At 41.5% G+C, this 25,201-nt stretch overlaps 1 protein-coding gene across 1 annotated transcript in view; it reads left to right on the top strand.

Moving 5' to 3' along the window:
* LOC117046375 (paired box protein Pax-3) overlaps positions 1-25,201 on the top strand; it is a 117,489-nt gene that overhangs the window by 40,312 nt on the left and 51,976 nt on the right. The window lies entirely within an intron of this gene.

The raw sequence follows: 25,201 nt of genomic DNA, 5'->3' as shown, positions 1-25,201 counted from the left end.
GCCATCCAGATGGATTTCTGATGTTTGGGGAGCAGGGCTGCTCTCCATAGCCACAAAACATTGTGCACTTCTCCGTGTTCATTCTACTTCAGTCTTGAAACTGAAGAAAGGCTTTTTGGCAACAACGCTTGACTCTGCAAAATTGATGAAGCCACCACTCTACACAATGCAATCATAATATCAATCACTTTTACATTTTATTGCTGCAAAATGGAGAGGAAGTCTAATTAATTTGTGATGAAATGACTGCATGCTCTGGGTTACAATAAACTCTAGGGGAGTGTGCAGGTTGAAAGATTGACACTATATTGGCATCTGCACATTTTAAAATATTTACCGGTAGATGTGTTTCTGAGCCAGTTTGTGCTCTCTCTGCTTCAGTTTGCGTTTCAGGGCCTGAGCCTCTCTCTATGAAACACTTTGTTCCTCAGTCATTATATATGGGAAATACAAAAATGGATATCATTTTTATCTCTTTTGACCGAAGCGGATGAAATTTACAGACACTCTGTAGAGTGGAGTAATGGTAGAGAATGAGGTCCAGGGACTTTTGTAGGGGAAGTAAAAGGGATTCACTTTCCTCCACAATCCATAGTAGTTTTGTGCTTTTGAGGGGGTGGGGAATGAGGATTTGTCTTTCCCTCCTTCTTACCTTAAAAACTTGTCCAAGGGTATATTCTTACCGGTACATTTTCACAATTTTGCATTTTCACACTAGACTTTCTGGTGCGCTCAGCCTTATAATGCGAGACTGTCTAGGATGCTACCTGTGCAGTTCATTTGTCCAAAGGTGCATTTGTATCGCACCTTTTCCTCCAGGGACCTCAAGGTGGTACACATGGTTCTCCCCCTTCTCATTTAATCCCAACAAAACACTGTGAGGGAAGTTAGGCTGAGAGGCAGTGACTGGTCTAAGATCACCTACTGAACTTTATGGCCAAATAGGGATTGAATCCCACTTTCTATGCTTAATCTCTAGTTTTGCTATGGGGTATTTGATACAACAGGTGAATTATTATTATTATTATTATTATTATTATTATTATTATTATTGGGTTTGGGTTTTCCCTTTAGGTTCACCAAGCAGGACGACAAAAGTGATTTCCTCCTTTTACCGGGTACTATAAAATAAAAAGTTGCCATTGTGCTTTAGGAGAGGTAGAATCCACAGAACACATTCTACTGAGTTGTCCCTTTTATAACGATTTAAGGCAGTATCTCATAGCCCCATATTTATCCCAGTTTAGCTCTCGATTAAGAGAAAGGCAGGTAGCATATCTGCTGAATAAGCCCACTGGGAAAATAGCCTTATCTGTGGCTAAATTCCTCTTCCTGGCGCTCAAGTGTCGGAAGCGCAAAATCGAATGTCTCGATGTGGGTTATCTGTATGAGGTTTACTAGTGCTGTCCTATTTTTAATTGTGTATCCCTCTGATGTTTTTAGTTCTATAATTTTGTATTGAGAAATGTTTTTCTTTTTTCTGACTATCGGTCGAAAATAAATAAATAAATAAATAAATAAATAAAAAGTAACAATGTATAGCAATGTATTTCAAGCAAGGCTCATATCTGAAACCAGGGAATATTTTAGTGATGTAGTCAAAGTGGGGCAATATTTCTACCGTGTTTGATTACCTGCTTTGTTGCGGAAAGAACCAGACGCACAAATATAGGATGGGGGACACCTGGCTTACTAGCAGTACATAGGGGTCTTGGTGGACCACAAGCATAAGACGAATCAACCATGTGATGCAGCAACAAAAAAAGCGAACGCTGTTCTAGGCTGCATCAACAGAAGTCTAGTGTCCAGATCAAGAGAAGTAATAGTACCACTCTATTCTGCCTTGGTCAACTCAGACCGCACCTGGAATACTGTGTCCAGTTCTGGGCACCACAATTTAAAAAGGGTGTCGACAAGCTGGGACATGTGCAGAGGAGGGCAACCAATATGATTAAGGGTCTGGAAACTAAGCCTTATGAGGAATGGTTGAAGGAGCTATGTATGTTGAAGGAGCCTGGAAAAGAGGAGACTGAGAGGAGATATGATAGCCATCTTCAAATATCTGAAGGGGTGTCACATTTAGGATGGAGCCAGCTTGTTTTCTCCTGCTCTGGAAGGCACAACTCGAATCAATGGCTTCAAGTTGCAGGAAAGGAGATTCCGGCTAGACATATGGGAAAAAATTCTGACAGTAACCACCTGTCATGGTTGCTTTAGCTGAGGTTCCTGTATTGCAGGGTTAGACTAGATGACCCTTGTGTCCCTAAGATTCTATGATCATGAATCAACTGCTCCAATGGACTTTTTCTTTCAGATCAAGAAGTGTGAACAGCTAGGGAGGCTACAGGGTGGCTGGAGAGTTTTTCATTGGGAAGGAAAACACAAACACCCCCCATGACCACCTCACAATGTTAAGGGAAGTTCAAAACCCGGTACCAGCCAAAATCCTAAAAAAAATTCTCAAACACCCAGAGAATGAGGCAAAAAAATGGAAGTCTCTTTCACATTGTGTGGTGGCCATAGTCTTACTGATTTCAATGGAAGGTGTGTGCTTAACTGCCCATTAATTCCAAAGGGACACAGATACATCATAAACACTGTGTTTTATATGTATGCTCTATGAAATAAGGATCCACCTAATGAGTGGATTCTCAGTTTTGGTGCATGATGATGGAGCAAGCAGAGTTTCTGCTGCTCCAGAGGGCAGGAGTCAAACCAATGGATTTAAATTACAAGAAAGGAGGTTCCAACTAAACATTAGGAAGAGCTTTCTGACGGTAAGAGCTGTTTGGCGGGGACTGGACCATCTCAGAAGACGAAGGGCTCTCCTTTGTTGGAGGTTTTTAATCAGAGGTTGGATGGCCATCTGTCAGAGGTTCTTTAGCTGTGATTCTTGCATTGGACTAGATGACACTCGGGGCACATTCCAATTCTACAATTTTATGATTAAATGAAAAGACCTCAAGATGCATAACCCTGTACCAATAGGAACAACTCATCCAGGATAATACAAGCTAGTTGCATTGGTGTTGCAGTGCTAAACTGCTAGTGCAAATGTTTAGGATTGGAATGTTAGTAGCCACTTTCAAATTCTCACAAATTTCTCTTCTGTATTTGTTAAATTCTACATTTTAAAGCAGCATGCACAACGGTGGTCCTATATAAGTAACATAATCTTAGTAACGGTAGGAGTAAGAGGAAGTAAAATAAAAGATAGATGCAGGAAATATTGTATGACATGCACTGGGTTCTACTGATGAAATAATTATAGCCTACTGGGGTGAAATATCCAAATCTATTCAAGTATAGCCATTTCTGCGCAGTCTAATAAGCATGCAATGGATTTTTAAAATATATATTTTAGCGTACAGTACATTGTATGCTATGATGTGTCCATAAGGACAAGTAAAATGATGCTGAAGGTATTTGCTGACATTGAATTCTTTTTGCTGTCCAGAAGTATGGACCAACTGTTTAGATCAGAGTGTGCAGGGAGAAGGCAGTGAATGTACTGGGAAAGCTGTATCCATTACTGTGTTTCCCTGTGTTACACACAAACGCTTAAAAATGCACATACTCTATAGAACTTGAGAAAGAATGGTTTTTGCCTTTTTAGAATTGTTAGTGGATTTATTGCTGGTAGAATGGCAATATATACTGTTCTCATTTTACTGGTAACACAGTATTTCTTCTGATATTCTATCCATTCTGTGTATCTCAACACATAATAATGACTAGCATATAGGAGCCAGATGCAATGTGGTTTCTAGAAGTGCATCAGTTAGGGCTGCCATACGTCTGGATTTCCCCAGAAATCACATTTTTTTTGCTCAACAGCTTTTGGGTTTTTCATAAAAAAGAGGAAAAAGCACAACAATTGGGGGGGGGGGGGGTTCCTAAAAATATATATTTGAAAAATGGCATCAGCCCAAAGGTGGAAGTGCTCATCTTTCATTTACATGTTTACTCAGATATAAGTCCCAGTAAGTTCAATGGGACTTACTCTAATGTAAGAGAATATAGGATTGCAGCCTTGAAAGTAAGAGCTGTTCAGTCACAGGGACCTCTATGTAGCAATGAGCTGCATTTATTCATCTCAAGCTATTTCACAACGTCTAGAGTTAATGGTGTGTGTATAGAATGCAATTATATCCAAACTTCCTGTATCTATTAATTTAGGGCTGGAGTAATTTTGTGTAAGTAAACATATAGGCTGCTATCCTAAGTACACTTTGTTGGGAGTAAGCACCGCTGGACATATGTAATCATGAATAGGATTGCGTTGTAAGGATCAGAGAGCAAGACTTTTGGAGTCTACATGCACTCACCTTTATGTTGTACACTGCAATTAAAAATGCACACACAAAGCAAAATTTAGGACCAGTACACAAGAAAAACACATTCACATGAATAAAAAGTAACTAGAACAAAGGTAAAACTGAACTAATATTGGGTTAGAAACAGTTTTATATATTTTGTCCAGAATGGAACTAAATGGATTATTTATAACCTTACCTTATTTTGTCGGAATATTGGGCGGGGGAAGGATATTAACATTTCATGTAAGTTCCTTAAATACAAAAATGCAACCATGTCCTAAGAGCTGCATTGGTTCTTGCAAAGATATCATCCCCTGCCATAGCTGTCAATGTTTCCCTTTTTAAAAGGGAAATTCCCTTATTCTGAATAGGATTCCTTGTAAGAAAAGGGAAAAGTTGACAGCTATGCATATTCACAAAAGCTTATAATTGTTTGTACAATTAATTATGAAGAAGATTCACAGTGTTCCAAAGGCACAGAGATATAGGCACAGTAATTTGATTTGTGGCCATATATTTCTCCTTTTCTTGCAGTCTTTTTTGTGTTTACATGTTATTTTGGATTAAGGCTACATGGTAGAAGTAAAGATGGATTTCCATATGTTGATTTGTATTCCTGTGTAGTATGTTGGTAATGAAATAACCCCTCAGGAGTGTTTTTTTCCTGACATTCTTCTTATGGTTGTTTAATGCTTATACAATTCACCATATTCAAAATGGAATAATTTCCCATCGCTTAAAAGTCAAAGTGGCACATTGAATTCTCTGCACAGCGAGCAATGCTCCTGTGTTTGCAGACATTCCCGTTCATTTCAATGGAGAGAGCACCCTTTGCATGGGCATCCTTTGTATGGATGAAGATGCCTCAGGGCGCCAGCCCAATACCTTTTGGCACCTGAGGCGGACCCCAAAATAGCTCCCCTACCTGACAGGGAAGGGAGGGGGAGGGAAAATCAGGATCTGCTGCCTGGCGGACCCTGCTGCCTGGGGCAGTCACCTCACCTTGCCTCATGGATAGACCAGTCCTGGTGCCTCCTCTTTTGAAAGAAGTGGAGAACTTCATGCAGGTTGTGATGCTCCATATTGGAAGAGGAGCCCTTACACTTACAAGGGGCTGAAAGCAAATTGCAGTGAGTTGGAACCCAAGACCCTAAGAAGTGGATAAACTGTGGATACACTCCCCTGAATCACAGCAATTCCACATAATTAACTACTACTGGAAATCAGTGCAATGTTGCTTGATTGAATGAATTTATGTCCATCTCTTCCTCCTCAAGGCACCCAGGATGGCAAACAGATATACATTTGGAAAATGAAAACATTCCAAAATGGATTAAAACTTTCAAGAAAATATTACAATTAAAAACATCTAAAAGCATTTACAACAACAACAACAACAACAACAACAACAAACAACATTATTAATAATAATGTCCGATAGTTGTTTATTTCCTTGACATCTGGTGGGAGGGTGTTCTACAGGATGGGCGCCACTACCAAGAAGGCCCTCTGCCTTGTTCCCTGTAGCTTCACTTCTCGCAGTGAGGGAACTTCCAGAAGGCTCTCAGAGCTGGACCTCAGTTGTCCGGGCAGAATGATGGGGGTGGAGATGTTCCTTCAGGTATACTGGGTCAAGGCCGTTTAGGCCTAGGGCTTTAAAGGTCAGCACCAACACTTTGAATTGTGCTCGGAAACATACTGAAAATGCTAAAAAAGTGGCGTATTCAAATTCCTCCTGAAAGTTAACAATGATGGAGACAGTCACATCTCACTAGAGAGGACATTCCACAACTGGGGAACCACCACTGAAAAGGCCCTGTCACAGATCAACAGCAACAGGGCAGCCTCTGGTGGTGACACCACCAATAAGGCCTCACCTGCCCCATCTTATGGTCTAATATAGGTCTGAGATGGTTTAGGATTAAGGTTTAGTGACCATTTTCTGGCATTACAATCAATATAATTTAATGCACACTTTACTGACCATCAGTTACAGAATTCCTGTTACTTTTCTGTTCTTCTGGTTTTAAAAAAATGGTGATAATGAGCAGGGAAATACATTGGAGCTAGATCCAAATTCTTCCAGTTGCAATGCACCCACTTAAATCTGCATGCGCCACCATAACTAGTAGTTGTTGATTAGACAAAATTGTAAAGTCTTATCTCCTCTTAATCCTATCTAAACTAGTGGTCATCCCCACAGTTTGTGGCTGTGAATTCCACTAAAAAGCAAGTGCTTTCCCCCCTCTTTTTTTCTTTTTGGTCTGCTCTGCATCACCTGCCAATCAGTTTCGTTGGATGTCTCCAAGCCCAAGTAATAACATTATGAGAGAGGGAGAATGACTTGTGTCCATCCACTTTCTCTCACACTATGCATCATTTTATACTTCTCTAGTGTATCTTCTTTTCCAGATGCCAGTGGAGACAATAGTGAACTGGCTAGACTAGGGGTCACCAAACTAAGGCCCGGGGGCCGGATGCGGCCCAATCACCTTCTAAATCCGGCCCGCGGATGGTCCAGGAATCAGCGTGTTTTTACATGAGTAGAATGTGTCCTTTTATTTAAAATGCATCTCTGGGTTATTTGTGGGGCATAGGAATTCATTCATTCCCCCCCCAAAAAATATAGTCCGGCCCCCCACAAGGTCTGAGGAACAGTGCACCGCCCCCCTGCTGAAAAAGTTTCCTGACCCCTGGGCTTGACCAATGGTCTGACTCAATATAAAGCAGCTTCCGAGGTTCTGCTGACAATTGAAAGCAAAACTATTTCCTGGAGCTTTTCCAGACTGTTAATACAGGTTCCCAGCATTGTAATTGATACTGGTGTTTTATTGCCATTTTATTGATATGGCTTGTATTGTTACATTTTGTTATATGATTGCTTTATTTGTCTCTAAACCCCCTTGGTGTATCTTTGAAATGAGAGGTGGTATACAAATGATTTTAATAATATTAATAAATTTAATAAGGAAAGTGAGGCAGCCTCTTGAACAATTTTGGCTGCTTTTTCCCATACCTTCCCTAACACTGCATTATACGGGTGCCATGTTTTGGGGACTTAAACCTTTGTCTTTAACCCTAAGTGCACACACTTGGGGGGAAGTTCTGCTGAAATCAAATGAATGTGTTCAAAGTTAGGGTGTCTCTATTTGTGACAGGGGTTTACCCCATATGGAAGTTGAATTTTATCCATGGTGCTTCTAATTTTAATGGTAGAAATCTTGGTCTCTCACTTCCTTAACTCAAGATTCTGAAGGCAACATACTGAAGTCCTGTAATTCAACGTATTTGTTACTAGAGTCCCATTTAATTAAGTGACATTTATCTTTCATGTAAACAAGCATATAGCTGGGTGGGAACTCCCAGCTTAAATCTCATTACTAGAGTTAACTTTTCCTAATTTGGAGCCACTGTAATAAAAATATTAAAATATTATGTACTTGCACCTGTTTCTTATTTAAGAAACAAAACAAGGAAAAAACTTAGAACATTGATATTACATTGTGGCTGAACAGCTTTTAACATTTTGCCCAAAACAACTACCCAGATGCATTTGAAAAGAAAACCCCAGATTTGAACAGAAGCAAATCCTCTGTGTTGTAACGTTTTGCAACAATGCCATTAAGAACATTACAAAGAAACTAATCAAACACGGATAAATATTGCCCCACTTGGACTATTATCACTGAAATATTCCCTGCTTTCAGATATGAGCTTTGCTTAAAATGCATTGATATATATGTTTAATTTTTATTTTATAATAAAACAGGAAACTGCTTTTGTGGTTGGTGAACCAAAAGGAAAAACAAAACAAAACCCCGAATCCAATTTTTTTAAAAAATTCACCTGTTGTATCAGGTACCAGATTAAGCATAGAAAGTCCCAGCTGAATAAGAGAAAATTTGAGATAGCTGTGAACAAGGAGGACAAGAGTCAATAAACAAACAGGAACAAGAGAACCGGAGCAGAACTGTAACCCCATGAAGCTATTGAAGGAATTTCAGAGGGTGTGTTTGTGTGTGTGTGTTTTCTTTGGAAAGGGCTAACAGATTGGCCCCTAGGAGCTACTGTTGTGGTGATTTTTAACACACCCCGCCATATTAAATTATTTTCTCTTGTCAGAGATGTTTGTTTTCTTTTCTTTTCTTTTTCTTTTAAAAAATGTTTACTCTTGTTTGTTTGAACTAATCACCACTTAAGCAAGAGTCCCCTTTGCCTTGGCCTGCCTTCTCTTAACGAAGCGTTTAGCCGTGGTGACCACTCAGGCATAAAAACGTGCTTATCTGCAAATGAATGGCAGCTCTTTGCTTCATTAAAGCCTCTTTCTCTGTTGGCACTCGCATTGTGACCCTTTGATATTAATTCAAAGGGCAATTAAAGAATGCGGCCCATCTTTGAAGTCAGGCATTCAGGGCAACGAAGGGGATGAACCTGGGACTCTGATGGACTGTGCACATTCAACAGGCCTTTTCAAGGCAGCTTGAAGTGACTCAAAGAAAATGGGCAGGAGAAGGTCAAAGAGAAAAAAGCGGCTAAAGAAACAGTCTGTATTTGTTCGAAGTATTAGCCGAGCAAACTGCAAATAGCAACAAAATGAAACAGTTAATAGAGCAGCCAGACAGAGGCATGTCAATCACTTAACTTGAAAAGCATTGGACTAACCAAGGCTTCAGTTCACTGTGTTATCTAATTATCTTGGGAAAGCCACTAGCTGGAAGTAATAGTATTGTATTTCTTTCTGCTTAGTGCTCCGAAAAGGTGATAAATACTCGCGTCTTCATAATTATGCAACATATATACATAAAGGGTTGTGTACTGCCATATTGTAGGCTACTTTGGAGGGGTGGGGGGAGAAGCAAATCCGACCCCAAACAAAGCCGACAAACCAACTGGAAAGCAAATAATCCGAGGCTCTGCAGAGGGGCATTAGCATGTTTGAAATTCCTGCAGCGTTTTCCCTACGTAGCAAAGCAGGGCTTCCAATGGAACAAGCCTTAAAGGAAAACACATTTTGCAAAGTCGAAAGAAAGTTTGCTAGGAATACGGTTTGAACACCGCATGCAAAGCTAAGGCTCAGACTTTAACCCACATCAAACAATGAGTCTGGGAGTTTACACGGAGAAGTCCCTTCTGCATACTGATTCCAGGGGTGCCAAGTTATTGCTCTGCACATATGGTCTGAGGTCTCCCTTCTTCTATATAAGACCGCAACCTGGTAAAATTCCATTCACAATTTCCATTGGTTTCGCAGATTAAATAAGGGCCCCATGGGACTGGTTTCCCCACTGGCCTCTGTTAGCACATGCTCAAGCTACTATACTATATATAGGTGGACCCCACAAGAGTCTGATGGGTTATCAATGCTGGCTTTAAGATAATTAGTGTTTAAATGTGGCTGGCATGATTCTAAAAACCAATAAGCAACCGCTGAGAGCCAGTCTAGATATTTTCTTTGCCACAATGGAGCCACTTCCTTGCAATGAGTTCATTTCTCTGGCAGAACATCTATAAAGGCCCATGCACTATGGCATCATCCGTGAAGGACTGAGCAGAGGGTTAGTTAGACAAGATGAGCTCCCAGGTCCTTTCCAGCTCTTTGGTTCTACATAGCAATTTTCCTTGCTCCCGCCAGTGGCAGCTATTGTCATGGAGTGAGAGTGGTGAAACCTGACTTACAGGCATTTTGTTCTGAGGCGTTTATGCTGGAGAGGCGGCAACTCATTGCAGAAAGATGCTAGGGCTTGGAAAAGCTCGCGTCTCAATCTTAACTGCAGCAGCAAAGCGCGGCTAGCTCAAGATCCCTTCAGGTGGATCCTCACCCCTTACTTGGGGTGTTAGTGGTATGGCAAGACTTATTCTTTTATTCCGTCATGGTGCTGCAGCACCATTGGTTCCCCCACAGTGTCCAATTTATGGAATCCAGGGTCAAAGGTTGTGGTGGTGTTATATGGTCTTCAAAGGGGATTAGAAAAAAATCATGGAAGGTTGGGCTACCAGTGGCTATCTGTATCCTCCAAGTTCAGAGGCAGTACGTTATCCAGAATTGATGGGAACTAATAATGGAGGGCTTAAAATGATATAAGGTATATATGTTTATATTCTTAAATATAAGTTGCTTTGACCTTTGGGTGACAAATGACCAAATAACAGGAGAGAGTGATTGTGCTCATGCCCTCTTTGTTGGCTTCCCAGGGGAATCTGGTTGGTTAGAAACAGGAGGACTTAGATGGACATTTGGGCTCTACTTATGTTCTTATGAGACTCTTAACCCTTCAAAATCTGAGGTGGTATCTGCTCATAGTTTCAGCCCTTTGTGAGGTGAGAATGGCAGTGACCTGGGTCAAGGTTTCTCAGTGATGATGAGGATGTTTCAGATCACTTGCCAAGTATTATCTGAGACTGGCTACAGCCAAATTCTGACCTTAGGCAAATGACCTTCCAGTTGAGATAAGCTCTTACCTGATACATAGTTTCCGAGTACTGACATTCTGTTTTTGGGATTTACAGTTGTGATTTATATAAACTTAAATGCCTTTAATTTGGTATTTGATGTTGAACTTCCTGGAAGCATTTGGAGCATAAGATGGGATGGAAATTCTTAAATTAAGTAATGACTGTTTAGAAAATTATTTAGAAGAGGAGATATACAGCATACTAATATCAGAGCCAGTGGAATAAATGGAATTTGATTTCTAGTTGTTTCAGTGGGTCTAAGTATGCTGTAGTTGGACATCGCTCAATATTTCCAAATGATGAATAAGCAAACATTTTCATTTTAATTTTTTAAAAGAGCAGAGCAGTGCTAGTTGTGAATACATTTTTAATTAAAGTCAAAAGTGTGGGGAGCGGAAGCACTCATGGGCTTGAGGATGATAACTTTACCTGATAAATATTAGCAGTGTGTGTATGAGAGTGGGGTTGGGGGATGGGTAAGTGAACCCGCAGCTGTTTAAAGAACAGGTTTGTAAGTAACAGAGCACAATAGTACTCTGCTATAATTTATGTGGGCTAATAAATGTCAACATCCTTTTTATATAGCCACTGGAATATCAAGAAAGGAATTCCTATATTCATGAGACACACAGTACAATTTCAAAGCTTGTTACAAGATCATTTTACTGTAGCAATGCATGCACACTTCACTGTCTAGGAATTCCAGCTGGGCTAATTATACAAAGTCACTGAATTTGTATGTGTGTGTATGCACTGTTGAACATGTATTTATCCAGAGCTCTGCAAGGGCCTGATCCAGACCTGTTCAGTTCAAAGGTCAAATCTGCACTGGCAATGTCTGTTCCGTAAGAGCAAACAGCACCTCAAAGACAAGACATTACGATCATGGAATGTTTTGCACATCATTTCCTTGTGTAGATGGAATCATCCCCCATTATTCCCCCAGCCTGCAGTGTTTAGGATCAGAGTTAGTTCTGCACAAATGCTGTGTGGTTTTCAGAGGTTGGATACACAGAATCAGTTGACTGCAGTTCTGAAAACACACATTAGCCTGTCATGCCCAAAGAGAACCTCTCTCCCTCGCCACCCCCAGTGCACTTGGGAGAAATAAACCACTGGCACTGATCAAGCTGAGAAAAAAGAGGGGGGGGGAAATAGCAGATCCTATAATTAAGCAATTTTCATGCAAAATACATTGTCCAGGGATTGATTGGTCGTTCAGATAATGAGGGAAATGCCCTGGAAAAATAATAATGTGAGACAGTTAAACACAGGGAAGCTTAAATCTCACCCACACATTACATTTCACAGCTTGGTTGTTGTATCATAAGCTATCTGATTTGCTGATTTCAAATGCTCATAATTGGCATGTAACTGTTGCTCTTTTCTCACGATATATTTTGTTCATTGAACACATTGTGGTGGTGGTGATGATAATAGAGGAGGGAGGATCACACCTTTGTCCTGCTCTGGTCAGGTCCAGCCAGAGGTTTGAATGGATCCAATTGAAAAAGTGTAGGTTCTGTCTCGGTATTTAGGAACCCTGTATAAGGTAAGATCCCCAACAATACATACAAAGCCTATGTGCATAAAGTTTCACACACACATGAATGAGCAGAAGAGGGATTAATATAACTGGGTAAAATCTCACTTGCAATTCCTGGATGTCCCTCTTGAAATGGGGCAGTTTAGCACTATGGACCACTTGTTGCTTTACTAGAAGTCATGTGGCCCATTGATACATTTTGCTTGTACTGGTGGCAAGGAAAAATAGGTAGAAAAGGATTGCCATTTCCTGGATGCCAAGATCCAAGTCTGGGGCTGCAGGGCAAGTGACAGGGCCCCAGCAGAGATTGAAAATCACAAAATATGCATCAAAGTAAAGTGTGGAAATATAGACTGTTAGACGTTTATAATGTGTCCTTCTAAGTTCCTTCCAAACTTCCCCTCTTCCCTTAGCATAGAAAAAGACCACTTATTTGATAAGTTAAAAATGATTTACTTATAAACCCTTCAAAGGTCAGAACCATCTGCTTCAGAATAGGTTGCACAGGCAGTAAAACGTGGCTTAGTTACAGTGCTGAAAGTTCCTCAATATGAGATATGAACTTAAGAGTGGCTTGTAAGAGCCATGCAGTCTGAACTTGGAGCAACCAGCTCAGACCTCCTTACACACTGAGCTTCTCTGGCAGACTGAGGAAAAAAGGCTTGATTACCCAGTACTTCCCAAGGTGAGTTAAGCCTGGCAGGGCAACTGATTCTATGTTTTTAACCGCTTCATGCATTAATTAAACTTAAGCATGTTGGTTATATGAGGGTGGTTATGCCACAGCATGTACACAGCAGGAGGACATACTTAACAGCCTTGTTCATGCAGCATGCTAAACCATGGCTTGTCTTGATAATGGCTGGTTAAGTCATGAGACAATAGGGACAGTGGTCTCAGGTGTTGGACTTACAGGGGTATTGGGGGCATTTATTATAGACCTGTCCCTACCAGCCCCAAAGAAGCCTCACATGGGCTATAGTAGGATACGCTTTCTGTCACTCACCTGAGCCTTCTGTGGGCTTTTCTTCTCGCTGCCTCATTTTAAGTAAGAGCTGAGAGGGTTAGTCTTTTAAGTAAGGCATTCTGGGCAAGGTGGAACCGAATATGCCTGTCATGTCGCTTTGCTGTGGCAAATAAAAGGAGGAAGAGGGGTTGGTGGTGGCAGCACCCACAACCCACCTCAGCTGACACTCTTGCACTGGCTGTGATCCTGACCTGTACAAGCTGCAGTGACCCTTGGATTGACACATACCACCCTCTCTTCCTCCAGCAAAGCCAGAAGGCAGCTTTGCTTTCAGTTTTCGTAAATCATAGCTTTCCGATTCATCTGAATTAGGGATTGTGGTTTGTACTATGGTTAGTTTAAGCCAGCCAGCTGGACTAGAACAGAGAGATCAAAGAGGAATGAAAAGTCCTGTGCCACAGGTGTGTGTGTGTGTGTGTGTGTGAAAGAGCGCAGCAGGATTTTTGTGTGTGTTTCTCTTCCTGTTCCACTGATAAACACCTTAGTGTCAAGTGTCAGCTGAGCAACACTGTTGGATACAGCCCCATTGTGTTGGAGCTTGACATATCACATCTGGAAGGGCATGCTACAAGCCAGGTTGGTGCCACCACAGAGAAGACCTTGCTAACTGCCACTGCCCACTTTGCCTCAAACGGCTGAGAAATCAAGCAGAAGCTGAATAAAAATGAACTAAAGGCAAACACAGAGAAACAAATTTTTCATTGGTCCCCAAACAATGAAGATATGAATGAAGCTATCAGAAGGAGGAATTTTAGAGGCATAGTGCCACAGTCAAGAATATCCTATCTCTATTGATCACCTTCTTCACTTAAGAAGAGGGAAGGTTTCCTATTAATGTCCCAGGCCTACAGTCACCATAGCCCTCATATCCAGAATGCCTTAAAAATATTTTTTAAAAAGTACTAGCTCTCCTAGAAAGAAAGTCATGAAGCAAACAACAACAACAACAACAGTCTGCATGTACACTTCTAGGTGATTTATCTGAAAAGATCTGTCCTGGCTACTCCAATCTTTCAGAATTTTAGCCAATGAGTGAAGTCAGTGAGTTATTTGAACACCAGGCAATAGAGTCCTAATGGGCTGCTGTTTCATAGAATCATAGAATCATAGAGTTGGAAGAGACCACAAGGGCCATCCAGTCCAACCCCCTGCCAAGCAGGAAACACCATCAAAGCATTCCTGACAGATGGCTGTCAAGCCTCTGCTTAAAGACCTCCAAAGAAGGAGACTCCACCACACTCCTTGGCAGCAAATTCCACTGTCGAACAGCTCTTACTGTCAGGAAGTTCTTCCTAATGTTTAGGTGGAATCTTCTTTCTTGTAGTTTAAATCCATTGCCCTGTGTCCGCTTCTCACCCTCTCCTTTAGCATACTTTCTCTGCTTCTGTCTCATTTTCTAGCCATTGGAATCTCTGTATTTCTTTCTTCCTTTTCTTTTTTTCCTAGCACCCAGGATGCATCTTTCATGTGGTGGGCTCACCTGAGATCAGGTACTCCCTAAAAAATCCAGGCCCTCATTAAGAATTTACTGTATAGTTAACTTATAATGCAATGGTATTATACAAAGTCCCTTTCTATTTAATGAAGCTTACTCCCAGGTAAATGGGTACATGATTGCAACCTAGTCTTGGGTTTAGGGTGTCATTGGGGGAAGGAAGGTTCTTGTGCCTTTAACAGCTGTGCAGCAGGCAGAAATTCAATAGGTTAAGCATTTTCTAGTATGGAAATGCAGTTAGGGGAAAGGCTCACTTGCTCATATTGTGTCTGTCAGACATTTTATTACATGTGTGGCTGCTGATTTATTTTTGGGCCTTCCACAAAACATATGCACATTTTATGCAAAGCTATGTGGGTTAAAAGGGACACGGGTGGCGCTGTGGTCTAAACCACAGAGCCTAGGGCTTGCCAATCAGAAAGTTGGTGGTTCAAATTCCCTTGACGGGGGTGAGCTCATGTTGCTCGGTCCCTGCTCCTGCCAACCTAGCGGTTCGAAAGCACATCAAAGTGCAAGTAGATAAATAGGTACTGCTCGGGTGGGGAGGTAAATGGCATTTCCGTGCGCTGCTCTGGTTTGCCAGAAGTGGCTTAGTCATGCTGGCCACATGACCAGGAAGCTGTACACTGGCTCCCTTGACCAGTAAAGCAAGATGAGCGCCGCAACCCCAGTCGTTCGCGACTGGACCTCATGGTCAGGGGTCCCTTTACCTTTACTATGTCGGTTAAACCACAGAGCCTAGGGCTTGCTGATCAGAAGGTCGGTGGTTTGAATCCCTGCGACGGGATGAGCTCCTGTTGCTCAGTCCCTGTTCCTGCCAACCTAGCAGTTCGAAAGCATGCAGTGCAAGTAGATAAATAGGTACCGCTCCAGCAGGAAGCTAAACGGTGTTTCTGTGCACTGTTCTGGTTTGCCAGAAGCAGCTTAGTCATGCTGGCCACATGACCTGGAAGCTGTACACCGGCTCCCTCGGCCAGTAAAGCGAGATGAGTGCCACAACCCCAGAGTCATCCGTGACTGGACCTAATGGTCAGTGGTCCCTTTAACTTTTTATCCTTTGTTGGCATTCTACTACAACCAAAATAGGTAAGACGATTGGTACTATGCTATAGATAGATTTTGTATGCAGCAGGTACAATGTGTGAGTTTGAGATGAGAATGAAATACAATTTTGCTATCTAGTGCCTTTCAAAAACTGGGACTTATTCCTGATAGTGTTTTAAAAAAGTTTCCCACCCATCACCCCTCACATCTAAGTTCCAGTCTTCTGAGGACACATTTTCCAGCTGTTTTCTATAAAAAATGCTCCAGAATTGTACGAGTCGAGCCTTCCAAACACAAAAGTGGCATTTATAACTGAACTGGAGTTTGTACAAGAATTCCAAACATCATGAGCCTTCCAGTTTCAACACAGTGAATTCTCAACTGAAGCCCTTGAATGTAGCTCCGTAACTAAGGAAACAAATACACCAAAACAATGCTGAATCAGACCAGATGGTAAAAGATAGAGATCAATACATCTTAAAAAAAGAGTGACCATTAGCCAGTATGCATATCCTACGAACAGCAGGGATTTCTACTCAAAGTCCATGGCTCAGAGGTCATGACCAACCAATGAAGAGAGAGCAGAACATTGCCTTATAAGGCAGGCACTTATCCTGCAACACAAAGTAGTTCATAAGTAGCAGCCCACCTTCAGTGTGTGAGTAGGGTTTTTGGGTGTGCAGCTTATAGTTATGTGACACTGTGCTGTTATCTATTCCACACTATTGTTATTTCTCAGTGTGGGATTGGTTTTTTTTTTTACCGTTTCATTGGATTCCGCATCATTTATCAATCACATTTGACAGGTCCAAAGTGGGTTTGGAAGGATGGAAGGCCAGGCTACCCTAGAAAGCAAGGGGAGGCATTATAAGCACACCTCCAAGTAATTTTTCCCTGCTGACCAGCCTCAGAGGATATTAGGAGAAACTGCCCTTGGACCCTGATGACACCAACACATTTAAAGCTGACCTGAAGCAGCAGCAGCAGCAGCAGCAGCAGCAGCAGCAGCAGCAGCAGCAGCAGCAACAACAACTCTATACCCCTCCCATCTGACTGGATTTCCCCAACCATTCTGGGCAGCTCCCAACAGAATATTAAAAATACAATAAAACATCAACATTTAAAAACTTCCCTAAACAGAACTGCCTTCAGATGTCTTTAAAAAGTCAGTTGACATCTGATGGGAGGGCATTCCACAACCACTACCAAGAAGGCCCTCTGCCTGGTTCCCTGTAACCTCACTTCTTGCAGTGAGGGAACTGCCAGAAGGCCCTCAGAGCTGAACCTAAGTGTCCGGGCTGAACGATGGGAGTGGAGATGCTCCTTCAGGTTTACTGGGCCGAGGCCGTTTAGGGCTTTAAATGTCAGCATCAACACTTCGAAAATTGTGCTTGGAAACTGCTAGGATAGTGGGGACATGGGCTGGCCAATGATGAGAAATTCTAATCAATTTATGGACTTATGCAGTACTTTGATTCAGGGTGAAGTTGTCCATCTGAGGTTTTTGACACTGGGAGATGCTGCCTCCCAGCCTTCTCATGAAATTGCAGGGACCTGTACTCAGCGAAGTTATACAAGTTGCTATGCATTGCTGATCCTTTCAGCTAATAAAAGATGAGGCTCTGTAGTGATCCCACATCATTCATGTCTTCATTCCAGGTGCATGGGCAGTTTGGGTCAGTGTGTTCTGGAGTCACCCATTCATTGCTAGGAGCAAAACTGAATATGTAAAGTTGTCTTGGACCTTGCAAGTTGTTCAAGAGAAGACCATTATATTTATCCACACACAGAGAAAGAGAGATGGGAGGGAAGATTAGCTGTATGAAAGTGCTTTGGGGTACTATGGTGGATGTCCAATATTGCACTTACAGGTAGGTAGCCGTGTTGGTCTGCTGTAGTCAAAACAAAATAAAAAATAAAAAAAATCCTTCCAGTAGCACCTTAGAAGTTAAGCACCTTTAACTAAGTTTGTTCTTGGTATGAGCTTTTGTGTGCATGCATGCACATGAAAGCTCATACCCAGAACAAACTTAGTTGGTCTCTAAGGTGCATGCACACGAAAGCTCATACCAAGAACAAACTTAGTTTTTTATTTTTTATTTTATTTTTTTCAATAAAATTTTTATTTTCTACATTAAACAACAAATAAAACAATTGACAAGTAATAAAAGAAAAATACGTCAAACACATTAAAACAACATAAAAAAGAACAAAAGAAAACTTATACATACCTAGACTGGACATGAAAAAAGAATCATTGGTTAACTCTAGTTTCTATCTTCTTTGGGGGACTTCCCCCGTTCCCTCAACTGCGCTCAATATTAATATACTTTGGTAACTTTGTAACTATTTTCTTAACATTCACCTCTATTCTTAATAATCTTTAGAATACTGACTAATCATATATAATTCATTACTCAAACAACATATCCTTAAGTATTTCTAAATATTTTAAACCATTTATAACCTTACTTCTTGTATACTATTTTCATCTAACATCAACTAGCTAAAGCCCATTAAACAGTCCAGTTCTGCTTCAGATATCTAACTTTTCACGATTTTTTAAATAGTCCTTAAATTTCTTCCAATCCTGTTGCACCTTCTCCTCCCTCTGGTCTCGGAGTCTCGCGGTCAGTTCGGCGAGTTCCATAAAGTCCATTAGCTTCATCTGCCATTCTTCCACTGTCGGAATCTCTTCACCTTTCCAGTTTCTTGTAAGTAAAAGTCTAGGAATTTTTTTATTATTTTTTATTTTGTTTCAATGTTGCACTAGTAGAGTTCCACTCGTGTGATGAGACTTCCCATTCCTCTTACCTCCCAGAAACCCTTTGTGTCTCCAACCAGTTCCATAGGGTCCCCCAACCCTCCATAGCAGATTTTGGCAGTGCGACGGGTGCTGCAGTGGGGAGGTCCATGGTGCCCATTCCAGTGGTGGACGGACACTATTGGATTTCACCCTGTGACTCAAAGGTGGCACGGCAAGCTTTAAGAAAGGTTTAGTACCAGGAATACTTTGTGGTATCCTCCTAGCTGAGGAAGTAAAATAAAGGTGTGCCTTTTTAAAAACCAACCAATGCAAATTATCATCCAGTTACAAATGTCAAGCCTTTGATGCGCTGACAGCGCAACTCCTTTTACGTGATCTTACTGCAAGCACTGCTGCGCCTGAGAAGTAGGCTTGCCAGCTCACCTCGTCTGACAATGCTGCATCTCCCAATTCCCACAGCCTTTAGTGTGGGAACCCCTGAATTCAGGGTAATGGTGATCGGCAAAGGAGGCCTGGCAGAACTCCCTGCTGTGCAGCAGCCCACAAAGGCCTCCTGCTTGACAAGCCTGTCCTGCAGAAAATCCTCACTCTCTTTTGTGCTCTCTGGTTAGATTCTCTCTATTGAAAAATAATAATAGTAATATTAACAACCACCACCACAGGATCCTAACTCCTTTTCAATCATTTTGTTCCAATAAGTTTAGCAAAATATTTATTTAGCTTTGGAAATCTTAAGTTTAAAAGATTATCTCACGTTGCATTTAATTTTTAAAATAATTGCAATTGTTTAATCAAATCATTGCTTTGGGAGAAATGTGAATGGAGAGCATAGAATAAGCAGTACTAAGCATCCTTGATAACAAGGAGTTTGATATAAAAATCAGCTTCCATTGAAACTTATTTGAAGGCTGATGAATACACCATTCGCTGCTGCTTATTTAGCATTTAACATGATGCTCTGAGAAAACCTGCATTCCAGAGATGACTATTAGCATAATGGAAGCTTCACGGTGCTCATAAAAATGGTAATGTCCTCTGTTGATTTTCAGCAACAGCAGTGCTACCATAATAACTCCTACTTCTTCAGGGCTCAATTTAGCTGAAGTTAAGCACCTTTAAGTCCAATGCTGATATCAATGGAAGAGATTTATGCACGTGCTTAACTTTCCTCATCAACATGAATGAAACTTTAAAATGCTTAACTTTTGGTCTCTTTCAAGGCTGGCCCTGCTAGATTGTGCTCTCTATCCTACTTATGTGTGTCTGTTTCTCTGTATCTATCTATCTGTCTATCTATCTATCTATCTATCTATCTATCTAATCTTGGTAGAGTACGAGACTCTTAATCTTAGGGTCATCAGTTCAAGCCCCACATTGGTCAAAAGATTTCTGCATTGCAGGGGGCTGTAGTAGATGACCCTCATTGTCCCTTCCAACTTTACAGTTCTATGATTCTATGTATCTAAAAAGCAGAAAAGGCAGTGTAAAAACAAAGTAGCACCCAGATTTTAAGCAAAATTAACAATTGGTTATAAAATGGCCTGTAGATGGAATGCTATTTATTTCCTCCTGGATACGTGTTTCTTTCATTCTGACGTTGCCAACAGCATGCCACCTGGTCCCCATGATCTGGTACTTTTCAGCACTGCTGTGAAAGAAAAACAAGGATTGCTTGTATGGATTCTTTATTATTATTATTATTATTTTTAAAAGGGATCTCATCAAAATCACCATCAACTCATGGGCCACCTCTAGATCCACAAATGTGTTCTGTGAGTAGTTGGTTTCATTGTCATCCTGTATAAATATAATGAGATTCATGATGATCCTTGCCTTGGATCAATGTTTATGTGAGGTTGGCAAGCACTGGATCTGTGGTTTTTACCATCCATTTATGCCTATGTAAATTTTAATTTGGGGTAGTGGTGGTGGGATGACCTATAAATTCATGCCAATTCAATAAGATCTATTTTAATTCTTCTGAATCCTTTACCCAGATCTCTGGGCTCAGAGGTCTGGGTAAAAGTCTTGCTGCCAAGACTTTGTTGTGGAACAACAAAATTGTGTGTGTGTGTGTGTGGTGCATTCTGCTTCTATTATTAAAAAAAAAAAATGACAGTAGGCCAGTTTATATCTTGCTGAGCCACCCCTTGTATAATATGGCACAATTTTCTGACAAGGATGCTCGTGTTGAATGATATATTGTTATCAAAATATTATGCTTTGAAATGTAGAACTCTTAAATAAAAACCATAGCAGCTTTCTGAAACCCACCAGCAGTTTTCCAGTGCTCCGGTGGAGTGAGGGGATTGAGAGCAACATGCCAATATAAGATTTAAAATTACAAGCCTATTCTGAAGCTATTATTACCTGCCTTTTCTGCTGCTTTTCCCACTACCTGGAGCAATTGTTGCTCCAATATTACTACTGTATCAAAGGTATTTAACTCTAACAACTCATTTCCACTGCATTTCCAACCCTTACCCCCCCCCCCCAAAAAAAAACTTGTTGTTTTGTACTACAGAAGCCATGCTGGATGAGGCTGATAGGACTTATAGTTCAAAATGGCCGAGTCTGATGTGACAAAGTCCAAAACATGGGAGATCACTTTGGGAAAGGCTGCCATATACATTCTTAGGATGGCAATAACTAGACTTGAATATTGCATTCAGATCACCCATTTATTCTTATCTATCTATCTATCTATCTATCTATCTATCTATCTATCTATCTATCATCTCTCTCTCTCTCTCATGCCTAAAGTTCCCTCTAAATCATTACCTTGCAATCACAAAAGCCAGTTTCATTCTGAATTTCAGTCTCAGTTGCTCTTTCAGTTCCTTCTATAACAGTGCTTAGACCGCTGCATGCCCTGGTTGTTCTTTGAGGTCTGTCTGTGCTAAGGGATGCTTGTCAAAATACTTTGTCCACTTTCCGAAGGGCAGGAATGGAAGATGCCAACTTGTTTGCATGCCTGGAGGCCTCTGGAGTGGTGGGAAGGAGCCAATCAGCTGGGTGGAATGAAAAGTTTACTTTTCAGGCTTCATGTTTGGCTTTGTATATGGCAAAAGCTTCAACAGGATCCCTTGTGTTTTTAGGCTAAATGCAGAAACCACGGCATACATTTTGATTTTTATCTTTCCCCTAAGAGGACTTCTTCATTAATGTGCATGTCTTTGAAGCTGCTGAAGCCCGACCCTTGTGGGCTACTATCTTCACAAATGACGAACTTGTTGAACAAAGGGCATACAGTGCCATTTTTAGAAAGCTGCCCAGCTAGCACCCTTATCTTACCTCACTCCTTACCTATTTTGGAGATCTACAATTTGTGCAAAGTATTGTTGCAGTCTGTTTTTCTATAAACCAGTTAAGCTAGAACGCTTACATTGTGCTGGTTGGTCCCACCTTCCTAGGCATGTTGACTTCTGCTTCCAAATAAGTATTACAGCTGAAGGCTAAGCAAACTGGCGACAGATCCTACTCAAAGCTAAATTAGCATGGTTAGGATTGCCCAGTAAGTCAGTCAAGATTTAAATCTGAGTCCTTACACTGTAGATCAGTGACAGCAAATGGTGCTAAACTACAACTCCCATCAACCACAACCACTGGCCATGCTCAGCGAGGCTGATGAGAGTCTAGCAACCTGGGGTGGGGGTGGGGGCTATAGGTTCCCCAGGCCATCACCCCAATCCAGATATTTCTTATGGAAGTATTTTTCAATCCTGGAGAGCAGAATGTAGCTGTAAGACAACCCCCTCCCCCATAAAAACCCAGCCTTGTTTGCAGAACATGATGCTGGACTTGAGTAAACTGAGGGTAGGTCAGCCCTGTGTTAGGTTGCTGAGACAGAACTGGAGAATCCTGCTATTTTTACCCCCCTCCCCCCATGTTCTGCAGCCAGAAGCGGGATGCAAAGACAATCCCTTCTGCTCTATTCCTCCTTTGGTCCAATTACACACTCCCCTCCTCCTTACTGGAGGGGACAGGATACTCATTTTAACCCCCATAGGTGGGAAGAAAGTGTGAGTGATGAGACTGGGGGAAGACCTTAGGGAAGGGCCATAACTCAGCTCCCTTTCTGCCTGCACTGAAAATGTGAGTCTGGTGAAAGTCTGCACAGCTCAATAAGCAATAGTGGTGCAATTATGTTGTTGTTGTTGTTCAGTCGTTCAGTCGTGTCCGACTCTTCGTGACCCCATGGACCAGAGCACGCCAGGCACGCCTATCCTTCACTGCCTCTCGCAGTTTGGCCAAACTCATGTTAGTAGCTTCAAGAACACTGTCCAACCATCTCATCCTCTGTCGTCCCCTTCTCCTTGTGCCCTCCATCTTTCCCAACATCAGGGTCTTTTCTAGGGATTCTTCTCTTCTCATGAGGTGGCCAAAGTACTGGAGCCTCAACTTCAGGATCTGTCCTTCTAGTGAGTACTCAGGGCTGATTTCTTTGAGAATGGATAGGTTTGATCTTCTTGCAGTCCACGGGACTCTCAAGAGTCTCCTCCAGCACCATAATTCAAAAGCATCAATTCTACGGCGATCAGCCTTCTTTATGGTCCAGCTCTCACTTCCGTACATTACTACTGGGAAAACCATAGCTTTAACTATACGGACTTTTGTCGGCAAGGTGATGTCTTTGCTTTTTAAGATGCTGTCTAGGTTTGTCATTGCTTTTCTCCCAAGAAGCAGGCGTCTTCTGATTTCGTGACTGCTGTCACCATCTGCAGTGATCATGGAACCCAAGAAAGTGAAATCTCTCACTGCCTCCATTTCTTCCCCTTCTATTTGCCAGGAGGTGATGGGACCAGTGGCCATGATCTTAGTTTTTTTGATGTTGAGCTTCAGACCATATTTTGCGCTCTCTTCTTTCACCCTCATTAAAAGGTTCTTCAATTCTTCCTCACTTTCTGCCATCAAGGTAGTATCATCAGCATATCTGAGGTTGTTGATATTTTTTCCGGCAATCTTAATTCCGGTTGGGGATTCATCCAGTCCAGCCTTTCGCATGATGTATTCTGCATATAAGTTAAATAAGCAGGGAGACAATATACAGCCTTGTCGTACTCCTTTCCCAATTTTGAACCAATCAGTTGTTCCATATCCAGTTCTAACTGTAGCTTCTTGTCCCACATAGAGATTTCTCAGGAGGCAAATGAGGTGATCCGGCACTCCCATTTCTTTAAGAACTTGCCATAGTTTGCTGTGGTCGACACAGTCAAATGCTTTTGCATAATCAATGAAGCAGAAGTAGATGTTTTTCTGGAACTCTCTGGCTTTCTCCATAATCCAGCGCATGTTTGCAATTTGGTCTCTGGTTCCTCTGCCCCTTCGAAATCCAGCTTGCACTTCTGGGAGTTCTCGGTCCACATACTGCTTAAGCCTGCCTTGTAGAATTTTAAGCATAACCTTGCTAGCGTGTGAAATGAGTGCAATTGTGCGGTAGTTGGAGCATTCTTTGGCACTGCCCTTCTTTGGGATTGGGATGTAGACTGATCTTCTCCAATCCTCTGGCCACTGCTGAGTTTTCCAAACTTGCTGGCATATTGAGTGCAGCACCTTAACAGCATCCTCTTTTAAAATTTTAAATAGTTCAGCTGGAATATCATCACTTCCACTGGCCTTGTTGTTAGCAAGGCTTTCTAAGGCCCATTTGACTTCACTCTCCAGGATGTCTGGCTCAAGGTCAGCAACCACATTTCCTGGGGTGTATGAGACCTCCATATCTTTCTGGTATAATTCCTCTGTGTATTCTTGCCACCTCTTCTTGATGTCTTCTGCTTCTGTTAGGTCCTTTCCACTTTTGTCCTTAATTGTGGTAATCTTTGTACGAAATGTTCCTTTCATATCTCCAATTTTCTTGAATAAATCTCTGGTTTTTCCCATTCTGTTGTTTTCCTCTATTTCTTTGCATTGCTCGTTTAGAAAGGCCCTCTTGTCTCTCCTTGCTATTCTTTGGAAATCTGCATTCAATTTCCTGTATCTTTCACGATCTCCTTCGCATTTTGCTTGTCTTCTCTCCCCCGCTATTTGTAAGGCCTCATTGGTCAGCCACTTTGCTTTCTTGCATTTCTTTTTCATTGGGATGGTTTTCGTTGCTGTCTCCTGTATAATGTTACGAGCCTCCATCCACAGTTCTTCAGGTACTCTATCCACCAAATCTAAATCCTTGAACCTGTTCTTCACTTCAACTGTGTATTCATAAGGAATTTGATTTAGATTGAATCTTACTGGCCCAGTGGTTTTTCCTACTTTCTTCAGTTTAAGCTGGAATTTTGCTATAAGAAGCTGATGATCTGAGCCACAGTCAGCTCCAGGTCTTGTTTTTGCTGAGTGTATAGAGCTTCTCCATCTTTGGCTGCAGAGAATATAATCAATCTGATTTCGATGTTGCCCATCTGGTGATGTCCATGTGTAGAGTCGTCTCTTGTGTTGTTGGAAAAGAGTGTTTGTGATGACCAGCTTGTTCTCTTGACAGAACTCTATTAGCCTTTGCCCTGCTTCATTTTGATCTCCAAGGCCAAACTTGCCAGTTGTTCCTTTTATCTCTTGACTT

The sequence above is a fragment of the Lacerta agilis genome, chromosome 5, assembly GCF_009819535.1.
Source record: "Lacerta agilis isolate rLacAgi1 chromosome 5, rLacAgi1.pri, whole genome shotgun sequence".
Lineage (NCBI taxonomy): Eukaryota > Metazoa > Chordata > Lepidosauria > Squamata > Lacertidae > Lacerta > Lacerta agilis.
Note: the sequence above shows the minus strand (reverse complement) of the source record. Positions and strands in the feature narration are given on the sequence as shown.